This window comes from Dipodomys ordii, unplaced genomic scaffold (genome assembly GCF_000151885.1).
Source record: "Dipodomys ordii isolate 6190 unplaced genomic scaffold, Dord_2.0 Scaffold109, whole genome shotgun sequence".
NCBI lineage: Eukaryota > Metazoa > Chordata > Mammalia > Rodentia > Heteromyidae > Dipodomys > Dipodomys ordii.
In genome coordinates, this window is record NW_012267325.1 from 5,515,028 (window position 1) to 5,524,919 (window position 9,892).

The window sequence follows — 9,892 nt, forward strand, 5'->3', positions numbered from 1 at the left end:
CTCTGTCCTGTGATGGCACACTTGGTGTGTTTCTCTGGCTTAGGACTGTTCACTGGAACTCTAAAACTGCTTTCTATGCGAGAGCTTGTTCAGCTTCCAGCTTCTCCTCCGCCATCTTGTCCTCTCTCAATATCGAATTTTTTAACTATATTCTCTTGTCTTACACTTGATGATTGAAGTTTGAAGTTTTAATTTTATCTCTTCAGTTTTACACATTTAAACTTTGAATAAATTGCGCTGTTCTGTCACATGAATATGTGTATGCTGGATATTGAGGCTCAGCCCCTACAGATTGTAACTTTCATGCAAACCCCACACAGACATGTTACAAACCATTCTTACAATCTGTAGTGGGCACTTTTGAAGTGATCTGGCATTTGGCAGAACCATGGTTTCTGAAGCCTTCACTTGCTGATAGTGAACAGCATCAAAACCAAAATCAATCTCTGTCAGGCTTGCAATTGAGAACTTCCCTAATTTATGAGACAGTTTTCCCATTAACAGCAAAATCTTGGAGAATTAAATAAAAAAGGGACCTTCACAAGTACCGCTGCATAGGTGGACATGGGATAAGTGTTGATAAATGCACATGCCTTGTGGAGGCCTGACTTTGAAAAATTTCATGTCAGAGTTTTAGGTCACATGCTGACAACAATTAGGAACACTGAAATAAATAGTTGGCAATGCCTCTTTGTCATGACAGGTGATGTAAAAGCATCTTTACCAAGAAAAATCCTGTTATATGAATATAAAGTGAAATGACAGAATCTATAGGCAATTCTCAGTGAAACCCCAGTAGAATCCTTTTGAAAATCTGCAAGTTTGGTTAAGCTGTTTCATTTCACTCTTTGTAAAATTCCTGTGCCACTGCAATTCTATGCTTCATGCAGAAACTCTGAAATGGCTAAAAATATTAAGTGTCTGCTTAAAGTTGAATATTAGTCTAAAATATACAACCAAATATTTTATAGCATATTCTGGCAGAATCTAAATTACTCTAAAGGGTTGGGTGAAATGTTAAGCTTTTGAAGATTTTTCAATTTAATAGTTATGAAGTTCTAATATTTACCTCTTGGTAGTATTACCATAAGCTAATGCTCTGATACTTAAAACATGGAAATCTGTATATTGACACTGATCAAAAGACTATAATAGAGAAGGATATTTCCTGCTTACACTATGACTATATAGATACAGAACTACTGGTCAATTTGGGCAGATATTTAACAAGTCTAGACCTAAAGTGCTAACATTATTTGATCAGATTTTGTTAAATGATTCAGAAGCTAGTTATTAATAGTACATCTCACATGAAGAATTTGTCGACATACTCTAAATTTCTTTGAAGAAGAGATGCCAAAGACAAGCAAACTGAGAGTAGAAACTGAAATCATAATGAGTATGTACAAATGACTCCACACATAGACACACATATATACAGCATATTGTATTCATTTAGGTTCCTAGCTTATAGTGAAAATAAGCAATCCTATCCTCCAAATAAACACAATATAAATTAATTTTTCTCTCATCTATTCATCTCCACAGCAACACAATCCTAGATGAGTTTTCTTCACATGATGATACAGGGCTATCTAGTACAGTACAATCCTGTGGTAGCAAACTTCATTATCAACTTGACTCTATTTGAAACATCTACAGGATTAATAAAGCACACCTAAAGATACATCTGTTAGAGTATATCCAGGGAGAGTCAAATTTTGAAGACTCTCACCTAATGAATTTATTATCCCTTTGATGAATTCATGGTTTGATGGCATTATTGAAAGAGGAACAGGACATAGAGGAGGATGACACATTGCAACGAAGATACCTACTGGACAATATATTGGTAACGAACCTTACAACTTTGGGTGAGGGGGGAAGGGAGGATAGGAGTGTGGGAGCTGGGGGAAGGAAGGGATAGTGGGACAACAACAAGGAAGGGAAAGGATAACAATGATTGACAAGAAATGTACTCAGTGCCTTACTCATGTAACTGTAACCCTTCCATACAACATCTTAACAATAAAATAAAAATTTTAAAAAAGAAAAGAGATAGAGAGGATGGGAGTTAGCTAAGGGAGGCAACAACTGTGGGTAGGTCTCTGGAGTTATCTTGTCCCTGTTTTGTTTTCCTTCTCCCTCTCTCTTTCTTTCTGTCTACCACAGAGAAACAGCTCTGCTACACGTCCCTACTGCTGTGATGTTCCCTTCATGCTTAAGAGCCCAAGCAGCCACAGACTGAGCCTCTGAAACTGTGAACCAAATTAAGTCCTCCTTAAATTGTTTACCTCAGCTATATTGTTACAGAAATGAGAAAGTAACCAAACCACTTCCATTCTCTGCTCCTTTTCTCCTTCAACCATCAACTTTAGAAGATCAAAGAAAGCATAGAAATACGGTCACAAATTAAGGCCATCTCCACAAATCATATCCTAGGCTCCCTTTCACACTTCCTAGACTATGTGAGTCATGTGGCTACTAGCTATATTTACTCAGAAGAAGTAAAAAAACAACAACAAAAACAAAACAAAACAAAAAAACAGGTGGCTCAGTGGTAGAGTGCTTGTCTTGCATGCATGAGGCCCTGGGTTTGATTACTCAGAACCACATAAGCAGAAAAAGCCAGAAGTGGTGCTTTGGCTCAAATGGTAGAGTGCTAGGCTTGAACTGAAGAGCTGAGGGACAGCACCCAGGCCAGAGGTCAGGCCCCATGACTGGCAAAAAAAAAAAAAAAGTGAAAAACAGATTTTCCTCTTGCAGCACTTATATAACACAAAATAACACTCATTTTAGTATTTACTTGCTTTACTTATGCTGAATTAAGCTGTATAGCAACTTCCTATAACTAAGAATGTTGCAGTAATGAAGCAAGTTACTAAAAGCATCTATGATATCATAATGAATATGCATTAATTTATCATGTCTACACATTAAAGCAATAACTTATATCCTGATTAACTTTTACAACTTGTGTAATTTACTGAATGTTTCTTGATTTCAAGGTGTTTCATAAGTTTAAGAAAAATAAATAAATGAGAATAAGAGAAAAGTTGACATTGCCATAGGCAAGTACACAAAATAGTGTCTTACTTGTGTAAAAATACAAAAACAGGTAAATACATACATATAAAATCAGCTATTCAATCAATTAGTCGAGATCATTTGAAGCTATTTAATGTGAACTTTCTACTCATTCTTGAAAGATAATTTCAATATCATCTTCTGTAAATTCTTTCTTGAATCATCTTATGAGACTTCTCATTACCTGTTGTGGAGCTTGGATTCCTCATTGTCTTATCTTTACTATGGCATTTGTAACATGGTTTTTCTCCATAAACTATGAGATTTTGCCAACTGTGGCTGGTTTATTTATTTTCAAATGATTTGTTACTCTCCGTGCTTATGCCAATGCTTTTCATAAGCACACAAGGTCAGATAAGTTGATGTTAAACGAAATGAACCCAGATAACGACTCAAATGTTTTTTCTTTCTTGCAATTGTTTCTAACATATTTATAAGATGATTTCTTTGTTGCTTTATATGTCCCTCTCCCACAGTATAACCCCTGTTTTCACTGTATTTGATGTTGGTATAATTTGTGGCGGGGAAGGGAGAAAACAAATTGTTTAGATAGGGATACAGGTGGACCCATTGCAACAATGAGATATACAAGACCTTATGTCAAAAAACGAACTTTACAATTTTGGCCAGGTGGGTGGGTGGTAGGATGGGGGGCATGGATAGAGGGTAGGGAGGGAGGAAGACAGGAAGGGATGGGAAGGTGAAACAAAGGAGGAGACAACAATGCTTGATAAGAAATGTACTCATTACCTTGTCCATGTAATTGTAACCCCTCTGCACAGTATTTTCACAATTAAAAAAAACAACAGATGAAACGGAGCCATTAAGCTACTTTCTAAATGTTATAGGATTAATTATCACAACAAAAAGAAATATACTAACTGATTTTTCAAAATTATCAGCCTGGAAATGATTAAGTTGGCTTTTCCTTTTTTGTGTATGATGATCAGAAATATATAAGCCAATTTAGAAAGAAAATTTCAGATTATAACTTTGGTTTCCTTAGAAAAGTGCATTCTCTATTATCAAAGAGCTTATCTATCTATGTATATTCATTATATATATATATATATATGTGTGTGTGTGTGTGTACTATATGTTATATAATGTGTTAGCTATATAAATTAAAAGCAAAAGTAATATGCATTAAATATCATACTGATATTAAATGTTAAACTAATGATAGCTTTTTGCAAATGTCTCAATACAATAATTTTGTCATTGTTTGTTTAGATGTGGAAAGTTTTAAAGTTCTTAGGTTAATGAGGACACAAATTTCACTTTAAGATTTTGTCACTATCATCTATCCTTTATCAGGGTGGTAACAGGAAGCACACACAATCAAGAAGACAGTTTTCTGAATTCTAGGCTTCATCCTGAATCCAAAGATCCTAAGACAATGTAGCTCAGTGTAGATTCCACTGTGGGTCATTATCATTATCAAGTGAACCACCATGAATAGAGAGAGTGAGCCATTTTTGTCCAAGTCATCTACCTCCAAACTGTGATATTTATTGTCTTAGAAACAAGACAATAGCATACTTTTCCAAAGCATAAATATAAAATCTAATTTTATTAGTGAATGTTATAGAATCTTCTACATATTTAAAATTTTATTACAGAATTCAAATTGACCACTATGAACTATATGTCTTTCTATATACATCTGTGCTATACTAAGAAAGAGCTTCATATTATAAATGTCCCTTTTTCTCATTCCTTCTCTTTCTGTTTCCTCCTTCCCTCCCTCCCTCCTTCTTCCTTCCTTCCTTCCTTCCTTCCTTCTTCCTTTTTAAATTGGTCACTGGGTTTGAACTCAGGGCCTGGGCACTGTCCCTGAGTTTTTTTGCTCAGGGCTAGCACTCTTATCACTTTGAGCCACAGAACCACTTCCAGTTTTCTGATCATTAATTGTAAATAAGAGTTTTGTGCCTTTCTTTTACTGGTCAGGTTTGAACTGTGATCTTCAAATCTCAGCCTTCTGAGTAACTAGGATTGCAGGCATGAGCTACCAGCACCTGGCTAGATATTTCTTTTTCTTTTGTTTTAGACGCTATATCACTATGTAGCTTGCTGTTCATGAATTCATATTTCTCTTCCTTCAGCTTCTTGATGATAGGGATTATAGGCATGTGCCACTATGCTCAGCTCTTTAGAAGTTTTTGGTTTGGTAGTTAAATTTGTGTCTACAATAAATATACCAATAAAAGGTTATCATAGTGATAAATTATTTTATTTCAAGAAATAATGTTACTGTCAAATGTTTGGTTTTTCTTTTCTGTTGAGGATAACCTTGTGTCCTTTATCTATATTTCTGGGCACTGGGAATATTGTACCTTTTGTAGATAAAACAGTAAAGTATTGTGTTTGTAAAAGTGTTGGGATCTGTAAATCTTCATTAGCATAAGAACTCATTGTGTCAATTAGTTGCTTAGGTAAAGATCTTAAAAGAATAGAAAATACGCCTTTTCCTGGAAATGTCAAAAGTATAGAAAGTATAGAGACCACAATTTTATTGACTTCTTTATTCATGTTTTTATTTTTTATTGTTAAGGTGACATACAGAGGGTTAGAGTCGCATAAATCAGGTAATGACCACATTTCTTTTTAAATAGTGTCACTTCTTCCCTCATTTTCTCCCAGTTTCTCTTATTCACTTGTAAAGTGCAGAAATATGTAAATCGTGGAAGAGATGAAGGCAAGATTTTCTTCCTTTAAATAAATTAAGACTGCTAAGTTATAAGCTCCCTGAAAAAGAGGGTTTAGAATGGAAATAGAAACTGACCTTACCAATAGTGGCATTACCGGATGCCATTATAATCAGCAATCCTAGATTCTAGGGTGTAAATGTATTAGCTGTACTAAGAGACCCACTCCTGCTGTAATTATGTTAGGAACCAATAAGACAGCTCAGAAATCAATATGCTAAGACAGATAGAGTAAAGGACCATGGCCAGCCCACTGGGAATAGATTAGTCTGGCAGGTCCCTAGCTGAGCCATGAAGAAGTGGATATCTTTGCTGTTGTAGAAAGCCATTAATTGTAATTTTTCCTGCACAAGGAACTTGAAGGGGAAGCTTAAACTGTGCTGTTCATAGCACTCAATGAAAACTGCAACTCTTATTGATCAAGAACTAAGCCTTTTGTTTTAATTTCAAAATCCACTAGTATAGAAACTTAGATGTTTGGGGACAGTTTTTTAGCTTATTCCACAGTGAAACTAAAACTCTTCCTTTATTAACTTGTGGTAGTACCTCTAAACTTTCTGGATAGATGCAATCATACTTAGGCTTCCCCCGCCCCAACACACACTGACAAGTTTACTGTTATCTAATTGGTGAATATTCACATTTTCTAAAATGTGGGGCAAGAGGAGTGAACATTTTCACAGTTCATCACCTGGTAATTGAATATTAACAGTTTTAACAGTAACTAAATTCATGATGAGGAAGAAAATCTGCAACTTATTTTAATAGAATTTCTTTACAATATATGCCATATCTGAGTAAGTTGCATAATAGAAACAGGATGATTCAGGAGTTTTGCAAAAAAATAAATAAATAAATAAAGAGAGAGATAGGGAAAGACAGAGAGAAGACAGAAAGAAGTAAGAGAAAAATAAGAAGGAAACAAATGGCCGACCTTTTGTGCTACAGTTCGGCACATCTGCTCATGCCCAATCAAGCTTTCAAACACAGAGTGGTAAACAAAAGGAGCTATCAACCAAGGACAAAGTCAGAGACATAAGTGGTTTGAATGAGTGTGCAATTTCTGCCCATATGACCATCCTGACACAATTGCTCTAATTTTCTTTCCAGAAATGACTGATAAAAGATTTAGGTAATTGCTATGGAGACAGACTTCCTTCCATCACTAGGTATCTTGAATAATACAGCCTCAGGGTCATAAGCTGGAGTGTCAGTTTCTGCAGAGTCCTAAATTAATACTTGTCCCGGCTTTGGCTACACTTCCTGTACATCTAATGAAGTGAATGTAATTTATTTTGACAATGTATTGAAAATCACTTGATCAAATGACTATTCTGTAATGAACACAAAAAAAGCAATATAGGCTAAGAAACTATAAACTCCAAAATAGCATTAATAAATATATGTGTGTCAATTTCTCAAGCACTTTCCCCCCCTAAAAACTATATATGTGTCAGAATATGAAACAAAATAGTTTCTAAAAGCATAATACATGTGGATGTAAAAATATAGGTTTTTTGCTCTCATATCTCAGATTGACCTATCTCCCTTCAGTACATGACCTTGTCCTTTCTAATCAAACTTAATTTGTCTGGTTGATCTTTGCATTTCTATGTATTAAGTAGCATACAGAACAAAAACAAGAAAGCCAAGAAAACTCCAGGGCATAAAAGGAAAATCTAAAAATCTTATTTATTAGTTTTACCAGAAATTTTACCTTTATTCATGAACCACCAATTTAGAGGAGAATCTTAAAAGGTCCTTTTACACTTCACAATATCAGAGGGATAATAACTTCCCTATCTCCCAAATATTATGAGATTTTTAACAGTTAATGAAATCAGCTTTGTGCTAATGAAATCTCCCCACGCTGGTGTCACACATTATCAGAAAATTCATTCAGAGACACTCAAACCACTACTAATTTACTAGATGGCTTCTATTTCAATATGAAAAAAAAAAACAGATCTCATGACAAACTTTCGATTTTTTTTCTCCTCCCAGTGGAAAACTGTACCTAAGACTTCAAAATATTCATAAACCATACACTTGAATATGTTTTACCAGAAACAATTATGTAATTTTCTTCCTTCAGAAAGCCAGATGAACACTTACAGAGCCAACCAAGTACATAAGTAGAATATTTGGTTTCCACTGAAAGGAAATACTCAGGGCACTACCTCGGCATGAGGGCCAAGACAGAGCCAGTGTGCATACAGTGACACTGTGAAAGTACAATGTAGTGTTTAAATACAGCCAGGCAGAAGCCAGTGGATAATGCTCAGTAATGGGTTAATCAATACTTATTATGGTTTTATTGGTTCACTAAAGAGAGAACAGAACCTAGTGAGCACAGAGTTGAAAAAAATCACTGCATCTGATCTAGATAACATCTACTCTCCCTAAGGGATTTCCCTATTCAAGAATCCAATTTACCGTGCCTGATTGACAAGGATTGGATCCCAGGGAATCACATAACTCTTTTTAGGACCCAATAAAATCCTAATGGATTTGTCTGACTGGCCAGGAGACTTCTAGTTTTACTAAACCGAGGTGGTTTGTTGCAATTAGCCTTGATTCTACTTATAGTTGAAAAACTAGGCTATTAGGAGTCATCCCCTCTTCATAAATGCTGGAGCCATGCTGAGATGTACCCTCTGGAAGAAGGTACTGTGCTATATTAAAGAAAACCCTGATGATAAATCATAAACATTTGAAAGCCTCTGGAGAATGGTAATCAAAATAGGATTCAAATGAAAAAGGTGGAAAGTCGAACAAAATTGCACCCTTAAAATCCATTTATTGGTCAGTTAGCCTTAACAATTTATTTCTCATTCAGGTAATGCAACAGAAAAGAATCTCTGTCATAGAAAGAACCTTTGAAATATGTCCCTTTTGCTATCTGTACTTTCTCTTTAATAACTGAAGTTTGAAAGAAATTATTCTGCAACAACCAAAACCTTATAGATAATTGTCCCAGTCTCTGTGCTTTTCTTCTGGAAATAATGTATTTACTAAGCAGATGACTAGTTCAAGTACACTGTCATTTGATCATGGGATGCTTCCTTGATAGCTGTTGAAATCGAAAGTGGTGTATGTGTATCATTTGAATTTAGGGCTGAAATGCAGTGAAGAACTTTTAAATAATATAAATCTTATTTTGAAGCAAACATTTCTTTAATAGGAAAATCCTCAATGTAGATTATTTTTCTCTAGATTTATGTCTTCAGTTTGGGCAGTATAAATGACACTGTTTTTTTGGTTGGTCATGAGGTTTGAACTGTGTGTGAGCACAGTCCTTGAGCTCGTCAGCTCAAGGCAAGCGCTCTACTACTTGAGCCACAGCACCACTTCCAAAATGTTTAAATGGAATTGATTTCACAATCAGAAATATTCTCAGTTATGAAATGTCTTTGAAGAAACATAATAAATTACTCTGTTCCCCTTAGACTTAAAGGGACTTGAATCATATTCTGAGAACTCATATGGGCTGATGTTACCAGCACCCCAGAGTAGTTTCCAACTCCAGAGTCCACATCTAAAAGCTATGCTAATTGAGCGCAAAAACCATTTTCAATAAAAGATGTACAACTATCTATGCCACTAAATGTTTAAAATAGCAAATGAACACATGAAATTTTATGTTTCAATATACAAAATTATTTATTAAAGCATTTATAAAAATATCAACATATATACCACATTTTCTTGATCCATTCATCTACTGAGGGGCATCTGGGTTGGTTCCATATCTGAGCTATGGTAAATAATGCTGCAATAAACATAGTTGTGCTGGTAGCTTTAGTATGGTCTTGTTTGTGATCATTTGGATAAATGCCCAAAAGTGGGATTGCTGGGTCATAGGGGAGCTCTATGTGTAGCCTTTTGAGGAACCTCCATACTCCTTTCCTAAGTGGTTGAACAAGTTTACACTCTCACCAACAATGCAGTAGGTTTCCCATCTGTCCACATCCCCTCCAGCATCTGTTGTTATTAGAGTTCTTGATTATAGCCATTCTAACTGGGGTGAGGTGGTATCTCAATGTTGTTTTGATTTGTGTTTCTTTTATGGCTAGGGAGGTTGAGCATTTCTTCAT